General features: G+C 47.4%; 1 long non-coding RNA gene across 1 annotated transcript in view; it reads right to left on the bottom strand.

Annotated features, from left to right (window-relative positions):
• LOC121032781 (uncharacterized) overlaps positions 1–14,429 on the bottom strand; it is a 20,474-nt gene that overhangs the window by 993 nt on the left and 5,052 nt on the right. The gene's annotated exons all lie outside the window — the stretch shown is intronic.

The following is a 14,429-nucleotide window of genomic DNA, read 5'->3' as shown; positions in this document are numbered from 1 at the left end:
TTTTTTTTTTTTTTTTTTTAAAGGAAGGGAAAATACCCCAAAACAAAACATAGATTTTTCTTATTGGAACGTTTTCATGTTCTTCCAACCTAATAGATGTTTTACACACTACAGTGCCTGTGCATTATTAAAAGAGACATAAATTTATGTTTTATGACGTCTGTCTTCTTTAATTATTACCTTTGATGTCTATTGGTGACTAAAGAGAGCTTAACAGGATTTCTTTCTCTTCTTAAATTTCGTGTCGTGAAACCCAGCGAGTCCCTGACACATGTGTGTTCCTCACCTTCAGGATTATTTTATAAATCCCTTTCTGATGAGCGGAAGTGTCGAATCAAGGACAGGTCATAAAGTAAAAGTATAAACCTTTTAAAGAGGGACCTTGGCAATATATAAACATTCTGCACACTATCTGAATTTTTTATGGACTAAAGAAAAATTATATTTCAGCTGGAGGAAGGGAGAAGTTTAAACATCAGCCTGTGTTTTAATGTATGATTCCCCCCCCCCCCCCCCCCTCCCATTTATAGCCATGGAAGAAACCATTGGCTTTAGGGGCTATTTTCAACATTTGACTCCATTTGGAACCTGCTTGTTAATTGTACATATTAAAATTCAGAAGGTTGACTTTGTGTCATTTCAGTGTCCTATATGGGGGAAACCCTGGGCGCAGCACAGAGGCCTGCCTTTTTGTCCTTCCACTGATCTTTTCCTTCCTGCCTCAAACCTCAGTTTCCTTATCTGTAAAGGAAGGGTTCAGATTTTGGAGGATCCCTCAAGCATTACTCCACAACTACCCTGTGATCCCTTGAACCCATCTTGTGGACCCCCGAGTGGGAGGAAGCCACAACTATCTTATTAAAAAAAAAAAAAAAGAGAGAGAAAAGAAAGAAAGAAAGAAAGAAAGAAAAAGAAAGAAAGAAAAAGGCTGGTTGTGCTCAGAGGATTTTAGTTGGGTAAATTTTGAGTGTATTTTTACATGTGAAATTGGGAGGAAGCTGAAATCAACAACTTCTGGGCCCTTCTGCCATTTCCATGTCAAGACATATGGAAAGATGTCAGTGCACAGAAGACCCAGAAATGGCACCAGGTGGGGGAATCGGGTGCAGATGTGTATGATGGCGGGCGTTGGGCTTAGCCAATGCTTCCTGGGTTCACTTCCTGCCAAATCAGGGAAGAGTAGCCTGGCCACCTGATTGTAGCTTTTTAAAGAGAAATGGCTTACTTGCCTTTGTTATGGAAATAGGGGGTATTTTGAATTGGATGCAGCAAACATTTCTTGAATATCTACATCTGCAAGCAAGGCTAGGCTCTAGGTGTGGCGCTCCCAAGGGTGCTGGAGACGCACCCTGACTTACTTGTCAGTGTCTCCCTGCGACTTTCCTGACTGAGTGGGTCTGTTCTCTGCACACGTGCCCACGACCTCAGTGTGCCCTTGGGAACATCAGAAGTGGCCTCAATCTCAACAGGTCTGCTGGGCAGGAGGAATTAGGATCCCAGGGTCATGGAAATGCAGTGCCGCTCTTGAACAGCTGACCATCTTGCAAATCGTGCCCCAGAGGGAAAGGTTTTCTGGGAGGAGGGGGATGCCTTGAGGGGCAGGCATGCCCTGGGGTGCACAGCACAGAGCAGTCAACTGAAGACTGCATCCTGGTGGTGGGTTTCACTTCGTGTTGTTTATTATGAGTAAGGAGACCTCAAAGCTCTAAGAGGTTGATTTTTTTTTTTTTTTTTTGCATGAATGTTTAGAACTCTGCCTAACCAGAGCCACTTGGTTGAGGGGAGGGTTTGCTCGGCATGAATGTCAAATGTCGAGATCGTTTGGTAAAATGTGAGGCTTAAGTGATAATCTGCGGTAAACAATTAGTTTGGGAATAAATGCTAGGGCTAGGAAAATCCCCAGGGGTTAGATTTAAAAGATCTAACTCAGTTGTAAGGGGGAAAGAGGGAAGGCTCAAAACTAGCAACATATTTTCAAGGCAAAGTCATATATACAAGTGTAAACATTTGTTTGCAGTGTCTAAACGCCTTGAATATTCAGACCAAGTTAAGTCCTGATAAGAGAAAAGTATTTGGATGTAGCTGTTACATTTAATTTTCCTTGTGTAGTCAGTAGATATTCTGTCTCCAAGGAATGGGTCTTTCCTTCTTTCCTACTGACTCCCCTGTTTTCTAGAACCTTCCACCCCTTCCCATTGGTGAGCCCACTGAGTCTTTGATTCCTTCCTGATTGCCCTCTGGAAGACATCTATCAGACACTGTCTTATCTGTTTGTAAGGCAGCTCAGGCCCCAGATTTAAGTCATGGGTTCTGGCTACAAGTTAGAGTGTGATTAATAATTGACTAATGTAGCTTTTATTTATCACAGGCTAGCACATTTCGCCATTACTGAGTTAATTTATGTTAAGTGTAAGCTGTCGTTCAATCTGTTTTTCAACTTTTTTTTTTTTTTTTCTTTTTAATCCTAAGTCTATCTTTCACTTTTTGAGAAACAAAATCCTTATACAGGGCACAGGCTCACTCAGTGCCAAAAAGTTGATTTCCTTTTCACTGGAGCCATACATCAGCAGCCCTCCCAGCTGCACTGTCAGGCTGTGACAGAATGACATGTGTCATTTATCAAAGGGGCCAGGCTGGGCCTTGGGAAAGCCTGCCGACAAAGCCTGAGAGAGTTCATTTCGCAGTCCCTCCTACCCTCTGTAAGCCCCTTGCCAGGAAAGCCTGTGATGTTTCTGTCTTCACAGCATTACTGTAAGCCCTCAACCTTCACAGAGTTAACCCTCCCCACCTCGGCAGGCAGCAACTGTCTGAGAGGCTGTGTTCCCGCCCGGGACCCCCCCCCCCCCACCCCCAGTCGCCTGCACCCCACAGAGCTCTGTCCGCCTTGCTCTCAGCACTTCCTACAGCAGCCTCGAAGGATCCAAGCTCCAAGTTTCCCTCAGTGAGACAAGGTCAGAGACATAAAGAACAAGGATAGAGTTTCCTTTCTGTCCTCCCGGCAAAAGTTTGGTCTCGTATTTATTTTAGGGCCTGCCTAAGAAGTGTTTTTTACTCTACGCTATTTTTGAAACCACCTACTAAAACCCAATAGATGTTTCTTCTCTTTCTCTGTCACTTAGAATCCGTAACCCCCCTTCCTGCCCTCAGAAAGACAGTGATGGGGCTCGGGTCTCATACTTGCTTAAACGGATGTTTTTTTCCAGGAAGAAAAGGAAAGGCTAGCCTTACCCTCCCTTACCGCCCCCCCCCCCCCGATTGTATACTTTTTAGATGAGTCCCCAAACCAACAGAAAAGAGCACAGTACAGTACAGCGTTCAAATATAAAATCATTTGGTTAAAGTGTCCCCCCCCCCACCTTGAAGGGAAGAGTTTTGCATTTTAATCATGTGTGAGAACGTGAGAAAAGTTATTTTTTCTCTCCCATCCCTACCCCTTTGTACTTTGTATGGTCCCTAGTACTGAAGTTATTTACAGCTGCAGATATCATTTAAAGAGATAGCTAAGCAGACTGTTGCCTCAGCCAGGAACTTTCCAGAAAGAAGTCCTATAAATTAGCCATTGCTCAGGAGTGGCTGTTTTCTACGCAGAACTGGCCCTTTCATTTGTCTACATAAGGCTAATTTATTTTTGCAGCCAGATGTGAGCTGACAGCCATCACTCAGAGCTTCCGTCCCCCACCGTCACGAGGTCGGGAAAGCAGTCACGTTTCCCATTTTACAGAATCCCCATCAACATTATTGAAGATGGATGTATCTTTAAAGCAAAGATTGATTGTGGATATCGGAGTTATGGTGCCATTTATCATGGTGAATATTATTTAGACTTGGGTTGTACAAGGCTGTAACTTGAGACCCAGCCAGGGGAGGGACAATCTGGAAACGCGAATCCATGAACTTTAATGGATGGATGCTTTTTTCAAAGCTCAACTCACTATAGTGTGATTTACTTTTCTTACAGAAAGGAAACAAGCATTCTGGTTTTAAAGGGACAGCATACCCGATTGTCCTGTTCAGTGCCCCCCCACCTCTGGCCCCCACCCTGGGGACAGTCCGCGTGCAGGCAGAATTGCTGAGAGAGCTTGGTGGCATAGCCTGGGACCATGCGAATGTACATTAAAGACCACTCTCCAGATCTTCCTTATCCGTTAGGACTCTGATAATATTAGAAATTGAGATGCACTCCAGAGCTCACCATTACCAGGGAAACAGTCAAGACTACTTCTGTGAAGCGGGATCCCCTCTCCTAAGCGTTACACAGAGCGGCCCATGGATATGGAAGACCGAACGAAGCAGGACTTGGCCGTGTCGGGAGCCAAAGCTTTGGGGAGAACGCGTGGTTATCTCCAAACGCCGAAAGGTAGTCGCGTGTGCCATACAAGTGGCCCAGTCGACCTAATTAATAACAGTGGTTCTCATCCTGCTTCAATATGGGAGCTTCCCGCACAGGAAAAGCGCACGAGACGTCGAACCCTCCAAAGATTGGTTCTCCTATCTCAGTTCTTAGAAAACCGTAGAGCTGGACTTGGGAGCGAATTTGTTCTTCCTTCTCAGGGTGCGGATCCCAGAAGTTCACGCATAATTGCAGACGCCCGGGAACCTGGGGCGACCTCCTTCCTCTCTGGTGGATTCTGAGTTGTTCCCTGTGCTGATGATCCTGGGTCCACGGCACTGGCTACCTGGGGCCTGGCTCTTTTGCCCTTAACTCGTTTTGTTCGTTGTCTCGTTGCTTTATGTCATCCTTCTGCTTCAGGGTTTTGGATAGATGCGCTCCTAACCACGAGTGGAGGGCTGGCTGCGGTCAGAGCCGGGCCGGGCAGGTGCCTGACCCAGGGCCCCGACACCAGGCATCCGTAGCGAGGCCAGGTCGCACCAACCGCACAGGGCTGCCACCGCTGGCCCGAGAGCGCCATGCGCCACCCCAGCTGTGATGTTTCTTGCGACTTGGAATGTGTGTCCCTCCCCGCCAACACCCCGGCCCCCTTTGGGTTTTTAAATATAGACAGTTGCTTGGGGTAGTGCAGCCTACTGAACAAAAAGTAATTCTTTCCTTCTAGCACTGGAAGCTTCTCCGCTTTCGGAGGCGGCGTGGTCTACTGGGGTGACTGTAAAGGCAGACACTACGCGGGCCCTGTGACTGGGTCCGTGACAGCACGTGCCTGTGTTCGTAAAGGCACTCGTTGCCATGTCTGCGTCCCAGAGGACACTAAGCTCCGTGAGGGCAGGACTGAGTGGCTTCTGCTGTGCTCATAGCCCAGCACGGCGCCTCTGATCGTGCTTGTCCAGCGGCCGAGCGTGTCCAGCAAGAAAGCTGGCTCCCGCTAGGATGGGTGGGGGGGGGTGTTGGAAAGAGAACAAGGGTCCTTTTCTCTCTCAAACCGCTAACCCAAGTCTGGTCATGGAATGGTTCTCTTTGAGGCAGCCTTCTGATAACATGGACACAACCTGAGAAGGAGAAAATCCAAGTCCAGTGTAACAGAAAGCAAGGGACAAAGAAGGAGTATAGAGGATGCTGGTCCCTGCGGTGAGCCTTAGGGAAGGGGTATGCCGTGACACCCGGAAAAATCGGGGGTCCCTGTCCTCGCTGCACATCGCCTGGCAGACTCACGCAGGACTGTGCCGACGTCGGACATTCCAAAGGACCCTGTGCCGGGACCTCCCGTCCGTCTGATCATGGTGGACGGCCCCATGCTGATTTGCAAGTTAAAAGCACACACTTGGCCTTTCGGGAACACAGGAGACGTCTGCAAACAGGAGGCAGTCCGTCAAATTCCTATGAATCACGGCGTCGGTAATGTTGGCCGAGGTCAAATCATTACACTAAATACATTGTAACCATTATTAGCGCACGCGGTCCCTGCCATCTTCGTGATGCCGGAGCTGGTTCCTGGCGAGTGGCCGGCACAACTCAGGAGCCCGGGGCCGGCGGTGCGGCGCATCCCCACGGCCCGCCTTGCCCCGGGGGCCCCAGCGCCCAGGAGGCCAGCGACAGCGGCAGAAGTGACGGAACTTGTGCAGTCACCACTGTGCATCCGTAAGGAGGCCAAATTTATCACGGCACATTATGGAGTGCAGCAAATGTCATGAAAACCATTGTTTTTTAATTTTTTTCTTGCAGCGTTTGAATGAGGTGATTTATGGTAGTTATCCATCTTAAGGGTCATCCGTCATTTTTTAGTTGCTAGGCAATCAAACCAGCAGCTGTTTGCTTTGAATCAAGCTGAAAAGTTGTCAGTCACCACACGCAGGTATGACCTTAGTGGTTGAAAACATCATGTGTGCAAAATTAAAGAGAAGCCGTCTTTCTTCCCGGATTCCCCTGACTGCTCTGTCATTTGTTGGTGTAGCGTGAGCCCTTCCTGGCTCCTACAAGAAAAAAAAAAAAGAAGAAGAAGAAAAAAAAAGAACAAAGGAGTGGATGGAAAATTCCTTGACTGGAAACTCGAAAATACCCCTTAAACACTGTGTTTCTCCCCTTCCACGTTTGTGCAACACTTACTTATGATGGCGGTTTCGGGTTGGCCTGGGTGCATGAGGCGAGATGAGTTTGTGTCCTGTTGGTGGGGCCTTGGCGGGCTCTGGGTGATGGGGTGCCCGTGAGCGCCCTTCCGCTTTGCGCACGGGCTCCCTCCACGGTGCCCTCGGGCTGCCCAGCCTGGAGTGGATGCCAAGCCCTTGCCCATCACTGGGCGCCTTTGCGCGTCACCGAAGTGTCTTCTTTTCCTGCCTGGCCTGTGCGTGTTCCCGGTGCTTCTCCAACATGGGACTTCTCCCGGATCCTTGCTTTTCTGTGGGTCACCCTAGAGCGTGTGGCTGATACGGAGAGGGTATTCCTCGACATCAACAACTTGCTAGCCCCCGTGTGGACAGGGCTCCCTGCCTGTACCCTGTAATTTTAGATACTCACAAGACTGTAAAACTTCACCCTAGTAAGGGAAATAAATGCACGGTGAGACCTGTTTTTAGTAATTTAAGCTAGATTCCCATTAGCTGTGGACCTTCCAAGTAGGAATTTCTCCTCTGTTTCTCAGTTGGGTTTATAATGTAACCACACAGGTAACTTTTATCAATAAAAGCCAGATTTGGGGGACCTGTGTGTCACAGAATACTGGCTTCTTTAATTCAGATTTACCCGGATATTTTCTATCTACTCGACCTTGCTGGAGGATATTTAGACTCTGTGGCTGTAAGATGGTTAGCATGTATTTTGCAAAGTCTAAAAGAAGTTTAATTTGAGAATTAGGTTTGCCTTACTCAGTGTGTCATCGGTATTATTTTGTTTTCATCGATTCATTCGGCAGGTATTTCTGAGGGTCCAGAACATTCCTTCTAATAGATAGTTCTGCACATTGAGCAGGAGTATCACAACCTAGGCTTCTCGTGCACCAGGTCTGTATCTGGAGCCACACCTGCACTTGGCCTGGGGCTTGGGGGCAGGTGATGAGCCTCAGCAGCTGGGGAATTCTGGGTTGGTCTCATATCTTACTGTGTTGTAGGAGTTTTCTTTAGAGTTTTTCCGCCCACACCCATGCGGAAAAGTGATATTCATTCCACCTGCAGCCTCCCCAACCCTACCCGCTTATCTATTTAAAACTTTGAACTATAGAAACATATTTTACTCCCAATATGTTCTCGTGTATCTTGTAAAGTACATTCTTTTCTCACTTTGTGGAGAATCTGGAATTGCTATTATAGCACAGTTTGCTTAGGAAGAATAAAAGTGGAAAACTTCCCTTAAAACCATGCTCCAGTGTTAACGTCGATTTTCATGGTGCATGTATCAATACAGTGGCAATGCTAGAAAGAGTACTTTGCCAATCATCCCCACTCTGTAAGAAATACACCAAAACGCACGCCGCGTTAGGTCTGTTGGTTCTGGATAACCAGTGCTAGCATGTGAGAATCACAGATGTGCTGGGATCATTCCTTGTGTTTTCAGGGGTGCGGGGGGTCGGGGGCAGACTGAGTCAGCCTGTTGGATTCGTACTAGAGACTGCAGTAACACACAGTTTTGGAGCTTCAAGAACCCTGTAAACGGGGGCGCCTAGGTGGCTGGGTCGGTTAAACGTCTGACTCTTGATTTTGGCTCAGGTCATGATCTCAGGGTTCGTGAGTTTGAGCCCCACTTCAGGCTCTGTGCTGACCTTGCGGAGCCTGCTTGGGATTCTCTCTCTCTCTCTCTCCTTCTCTCTCTGTCCCTCCCCTGCTCTCTCTCTCTCTCTCACTCAAAATAAGTAAGTTCATAAGTTTATAAATAAATTAAAAGAAGAACCCTGTAAACAAACTTCCTTTTTGAGGGATCGCTCTAGACCCACCTACATTTTTCACTTGGAAAGCCCGTTTTGTACTTTGAATTGTTGGACAGCCTGCATTGTGATGCTGTTCTACCGAACACCTGTATCCCTGCCCTGCTCACCATGTGGGATGCAGTTCACTGCCTGGTAAGACTTCCTTTATGCAGTCGTTTGGGAGGATCGATTAATTGATTTTTAAAAAACTTTAGGAAACCCCTTTTTGGGGAACATGGAGCGTAGGGTTATCTGTACACAGAAGGATATACCCATTTTGTTGTTGTTTTCGGAGCTCTTGAAATACAAGGCTGCACCCGGGGCTTTGTTCTTGTTTCTATTCCACTTACTATCCTTCAGAAGTTGTTAATTTTAGCTGGGCCCCTATCTACACAGACACAAGCTGAAATCATCTTCTGTAGGTTTGGGGGCTCTTTTGTATGCCAGCAGCCGCACTGCCCGCGAGTCCGTGGTGACCGGCCACAGGGCTGGCTGAGGACAGCCAGAGCTGGACTGGGGCGGGGGGGTTGGTGCCTGGAGAGAAGAGAGGTGGCCCCACGGAGCCTTTGGTGGGTGTTTGCAACTCTGGTTGCTGGTTCCCTGCGTACCTTCTTCCCTCTGGCTGCCCCACCTCCTCCTCTCACCAGCTGCTTTTTCTTATCCTTGACCCTCTCCGTCCGTTTATGTCTCTCTATCCACCTCCTCCACCAATTTTCAGGGACACTTGGGCTGTCCCTCATAAAGTTTGTGCATGGCTTCAGAAGTTATTTTGCAGTATTTTGAGCTCTTCAGAGGACAATTGCTCCAAAATCTAGTAATTCGTAATAAATACAGTTCCGGACGATGGAGTAGAGGCGATGCGCTGGGAATATAGTAGCTGTTTTGCCAAGGCTTCTGCGCAGTTATTTGAAAGGTTTTTTTTTTTTCCCATTAGATTCTGTATTTTTCGCATATGAGATGGCCTTCATTATTGTGCTTTTATGCGAGTTGGTTGGTTACCAACTCAAATTAAGAAAATGCTGGTGGGTTCTCAATATTTCCGTTAACTTTTCTGTTAAGTAGGACATATTTATACACATTTCTATAAACTTAGTTCAAGGGTATCGGTGAAAATATTTTTTTCTCCTCATATTTGCTGCTCACAAACCACTCGAGGGACAAATTGTTGCCGTGATATTTTGGGTGGTTTTAAAAGTAAATTTTAGATCCTGTGGTGCCTGTGGTACCTTTTATTTTCTCGGTCGGCCCAGCACATCGGAAGATTTGGTCTGTTGAAAAATTGCTTGGAGCGAGTGAGAATTACGAGTTTCTTCCACTTTGTTGGAATAAAGGTGTATGCCACGGCCAGCGCTCGGTCCTTGGGGGTAGCTGGTGCGCCACACCTGTGTGCAGACGTGTTGGACACACGCTCATGTGAGGGAAAGTGAGCGTCCGTCCGTGTGGCCTTCCCGAGCATCAGTCAAACCGCCTCAGATCCTTCTTGGAGTAAGGTGGGGGACTAAATAAGAAATATTGACGTTAAACATACAATTCTTTTGGCTTCTTGACGTTGTAGATGTGGGTCACTGGCTCTCATTATTACCTTTCTGGAACTTTCTGGGGGGACCCTGGTTGTGCATCGATGCTGTTGGGTAAGGAACACTGGAGTGGCTTTAATGTCAACTTACCCAAACCAACTGGCTCTGTACCTTCAGAGACGCCACACACGTTCATTAAATGTTGGATTTCTCAGCTGTGAGTCAGGATGATGATAACTGGCACAGATTCCTACCTCACAGAGTTCATTTGCTCATTTCTGCAACCGCTGTTCATTCGTTGGTTGATTTAGCCAATCAGTGCTTATTTTGAGTACCTGCTTGTTTCCAGAAAGTTCTAGGAGAAAGAAAAACAACTAAGAAGGTCCTCCAGGATCTCATGGTATAGTGAGAGTATTTGGAAAACTAAAGTGGTTATCAATATTAACTTTATATAAAATATTTTACTTACCCCGTGCATGTAAAAATTTTCGTTGAGTAATGAAATGAATGTTATCAGGATTGAACATGGGAAACAAAAAAATCCATGTTCCGATTTATCTCCGCTGTCTTTTCTTCTCTTCGTCTGCATAATTCAACCATAATCTGCTGCTTGCCTTTGCCACGGGCAAAGCCCATGCCATGGCTGGGCTTCTTCACATCGGCGAGTCCCGAGTCCCTTTCTAGGCGGGAAGACCACGCTCCCTGCTGCGGTGTGGACACCGCTCACATTCTCTCCCGATGCCGCTCTTTGACCCTCGCGTCTACAACGTTACGTAGGCATTCTGTGTACTACGTGGCGTGCCCGCACCGGTCGCCACCCAGGGCCCTGCTGGGGTTCCGGGCGTGTTGCCGCGTTTCAGTCCTTGCCCATCTGACAGGTGTGTGGCACTCACACGTTTGTCCCCGCGACCTTTCCTGGAGTCACTAAGGTAGGTAGTCTGGGTACTTTGGGCAGACCCAATTCTAGCAAATTCTCCCCTGTCTAAAACATGCTGCTTCATAGCTGTGCCTTCCTCGTGCTTCTTGCCGGGGAAGGGAATACTGCCGGGCAGGTGGAAAGTGTGCCCTCGGGTTGCACGTCTTCTGTAACGGTCCCCCAAAGTCGCCTTTGAGCCTGGAAACGGGCAGATTTACTGACGTGCTTACAAAACAGTAAGTGTGGTATGCTTCTCAGGGTGCCTTTGCAAAGGGCAAACCCTAATGATAATAAAAGTACCTCTGCCATTTAAGCTTTATGGGGACGGAGGTTTTTGTTCATGCTGTGTGCACGGTACCTGGGACAGTGTCTAGGAAATCGTAGGTGCTCAAAAAAATGCTTGGAGAAGGAGTGGATTTAGTATATTTCTACTTTCATTTTTGTAGTGCTCTCATTCTTTAAGACTTTTAAAAAATATTTACTTTAGAGAGAGAGAGAGCGAGAGCACGTGCACACACACGTGGGGGAGAGACAGAGACGGAGAGAGAATCCCAAGCAGGCTCCACACTGTCAGCGTAGATCCTGACACGGGGCTCAATCCCACAAACCGCGAGATCATGACCCCAGCTGAAACCAAGAGTTGGACGCTCAACCGACTGAGCCCCCCGAGCGCCCCTGTATTGTTCTTACTCTTATGTCTGTTACATGGAACGAAGCTTACTGAATTTAAAGTCCTATAGGTAGGTCACATAGATTGTCATGAGGTCATACAAGCTAAGCCGTGTAGGTCTGGTTCCTTGACCTCCGAAGCCAGCTACGTGTTGTGTGTGTGTGTTTGTCATACATCTTGCAGAGTCTGTTTCTGATGGTTGGGGTACAGGGCACGGAAGTCTTGGTTCCCCCGGCTGTCCCTGGTCCTTCCGCCAACCAGCTGCAGGGGGCGCTGTGGTTTCTTCCTGTGTAAACCAAGGGAGGGGGACCAAAGGCTCCCTGAGACGCGTTCTCCGTGGAAAGCCACGAGTCATGGTGAATTTTCCTGTTGCTCTCATGCTCCATGTACGGAACAAGGACAAAAATCCTACCTCACACGGATGCACATAACGTGTACATGTGTGTATGTATGTGCACACTTTTTTGTGTTTGTTTTTCCAATGGCTGCAACATTATCTTGTAGGCGAGACTGGGCAACGTCCATTGCATCAAGCTCAAAAGGTGAGGGATGTTTTTTTAGAAATATTCATCACTTCCAAATGACTCATCCCGTGTCTCACTTATTAATTTATCCGAAGCCCTTCTTGAACAGAGTTTCACTTTGCTGTTTACTCTGCTAAGCTCCCTGCTGGTTGGTTTGCACTTTGCAGCCTCGTGTGTGTGTGTGTGTGTGTGTGTGTGTGTGCGTGCGAGATGGAAGCACATCTTTGCCATCGGGACATGGCATGCGCAGAAGTGGTTCGTGGCACCATAGTGCCTGTGACGGGTTCTCCTGGGCACCACGCGGCTGCTGAAGACGACCACTGCACACGATCAAAGTCCCGCTGGCCACACCGATGCCGGATGGGTAGCTCCCACAGCTGCTCGCGTGGGGAACATTGGAAACTCTGAGATTTCTAAGAATTGGCAAACTGGAACAGTAAATCACAGTGTTCTAGGAAAAAAGTCTGCCCAGAGACTATTTGGGTTATTTTTTGTGCAGGGTAGCGTGTTCTTGGGTGAGCCCGAGGGAAAGGTACTTCTCAAAGGTAGGGACCTGGCTGAGTCTCCAGGAGCCTCCCTAGAGGCTGAGTGAGTGACGCCACTTACCCGTCTGTGAGGAAGACGAGGTGGTCTGAGCCCAGTGCCCTGAGTGCGGGGGGCGGGGGGCAGGGGGCGAGGGGGGGAGGAAGCCAGGTGTTTTGCCAGGAGGCCTCTTAATAAAAGTACAAGGGCGGCTGGTACAAGAAAGACAATCCCAGCAAGCAGCAAGCCCTAAAAACCTGAAACATGACAAAATCCAGAAAAATAGCATACCTTTGTTAATTAGTTGCCCGACCCAGCTGTTTTCCTTCGTGTTCTGCACAGAAAGATAATTCGCTCGTTCCGCCGGGATGGGTGATGGGAGGGGGTCTTTCATTTCTGATGGGTGGGGTCCATGAAACAGGGAACTTTCTGCCAACGTGGCTTCTTCCTCTTATCAAATCTAGGGCAGGCCGCGGGCCCCCTCTGCTCCCTGTTCAGTGGGAGGCGTGGTGGGAGAAGGGGAGCCCCGGTGGGTTCCCTGGCCCCGGTGGGGGTGTCCTACTTTTGCAAAGGTTCGGAGGCCACATGGACCCAGGGCTTCCTAGGGCCAAAGAAAGGGCCAGCTCAAGCCAGGGGCCTAAGGCGTCAGGGACATCACAGCAAACCCCCTTGTTTAGAGCCTTGTCTAACGAGATAATTAATGGTCTGATTTAATGAATAGTTGATATTTCAGCAGTATGTATTTATTTATTTATTTATTTATTTATTTATTATTATTTTGATTAAAATTTCATGGGAGCCTCAAAGCTCAGCTCCTTTTGAACTCTTGAAAGAAACTTTTTTTTTTTTTTTGGCATTTCTCCAGAAGCGTGGCCATGTAATGATTTCATTATGGAAGAATATGGACACCTTGACCATGAGCTTGTTATGTAAAGAAGCACAAATTGTCATGCAGAATATTATGCAAGTTAATCGTTAGGAAATTATAGAATAATTATAAAAAGTGAAACTGTAACAAGAACTTTTTATACAAGTTCGGATTTATTAAGTTGTCATTTTAAACTGTTGGCTAGAAGAAAATTCTCTCTCTTTTGAACATACCCGTTTTTGAGTGAGAAGAAAGTCTCAGTTCCTTTCTTTTTTTTTAAATAGATACTACCTGTCTTCTTCCCTGCCTGGGATAGACACACTTCAGTCAGCAGGAAGAGGCTCAGAAGAATTAACTCTGAGGGAAATGCTCTGTGAACAGCAGGGAGAAAGCCTGGCATCAGTTTCCCCTGTTTTGGGAAAACACAGTGTATCTGGACCACTGTGCGTCTGGCAGGGAGTCACCACAGCCCCCTGCCTTGCTTGGCTCTGTATAACGAGCGTGGACATCAGAGGGTCAAAGTACTTGAAGGCCCTGCTTGAGCCCATTGGTGGAACGGACCCTTTATTTATTTTGAGAGAGCAAACATGAGCAGGGAAGGGGCAGAGAGAGAGGGGGAGGGAGGGAAGGAGAGAGAGAGAGGGGGGGGGAGGGAGGGAGGGAGGGAGGGAGAATCCCAAGCAGGTTCTGCACGGTCAGTGCAGAGCCTGATGTGGGGCTTGAACTCCAGAAATGCGAGATCATGACCTGAGTCAAAATCAAGAGTCAGATGCTTAACCGACTGAGTCACCCCGGCGCCCTGAGAGCTGACCCTTTATAAGCATACACTTGTGACCTTAGGAAATAGAAATATCCTTGGAGGGTTTAACATCTAAAGAAGAAAATTGTAGTTTTATCAAGCAAAAATTTGTGGAGTGTGGTCTCAAATAGGAGGTTTCTCTAAAGGCTGTCCTCTTTTTTTCTCTTGTTCATGGATTTATGCACATCACTTCCTCCCCGAAAGTGATCACTCGGCAAATTTCAAGGACAGTGACTTGGCTTTTAAAGCGAGAAAGATATTGCTACTTTTTTTCTTTTCTTTTCTTTTCTTTTCTTTTCTTTTCTTTTCTTTTCTTTTCTTTTCTTTT

This window comes from Herpailurus yagouaroundi, unplaced genomic scaffold, assembly GCF_014898765.1.
Source record: "Herpailurus yagouaroundi ecotype Mexico unplaced genomic scaffold, PumYag 142, whole genome shotgun sequence".
NCBI lineage: Eukaryota > Metazoa > Chordata > Mammalia > Carnivora > Felidae > Herpailurus > Herpailurus yagouaroundi.
Note: the sequence above shows the minus strand (reverse complement) of the source record. Positions and strands in the feature narration are given on the sequence as shown.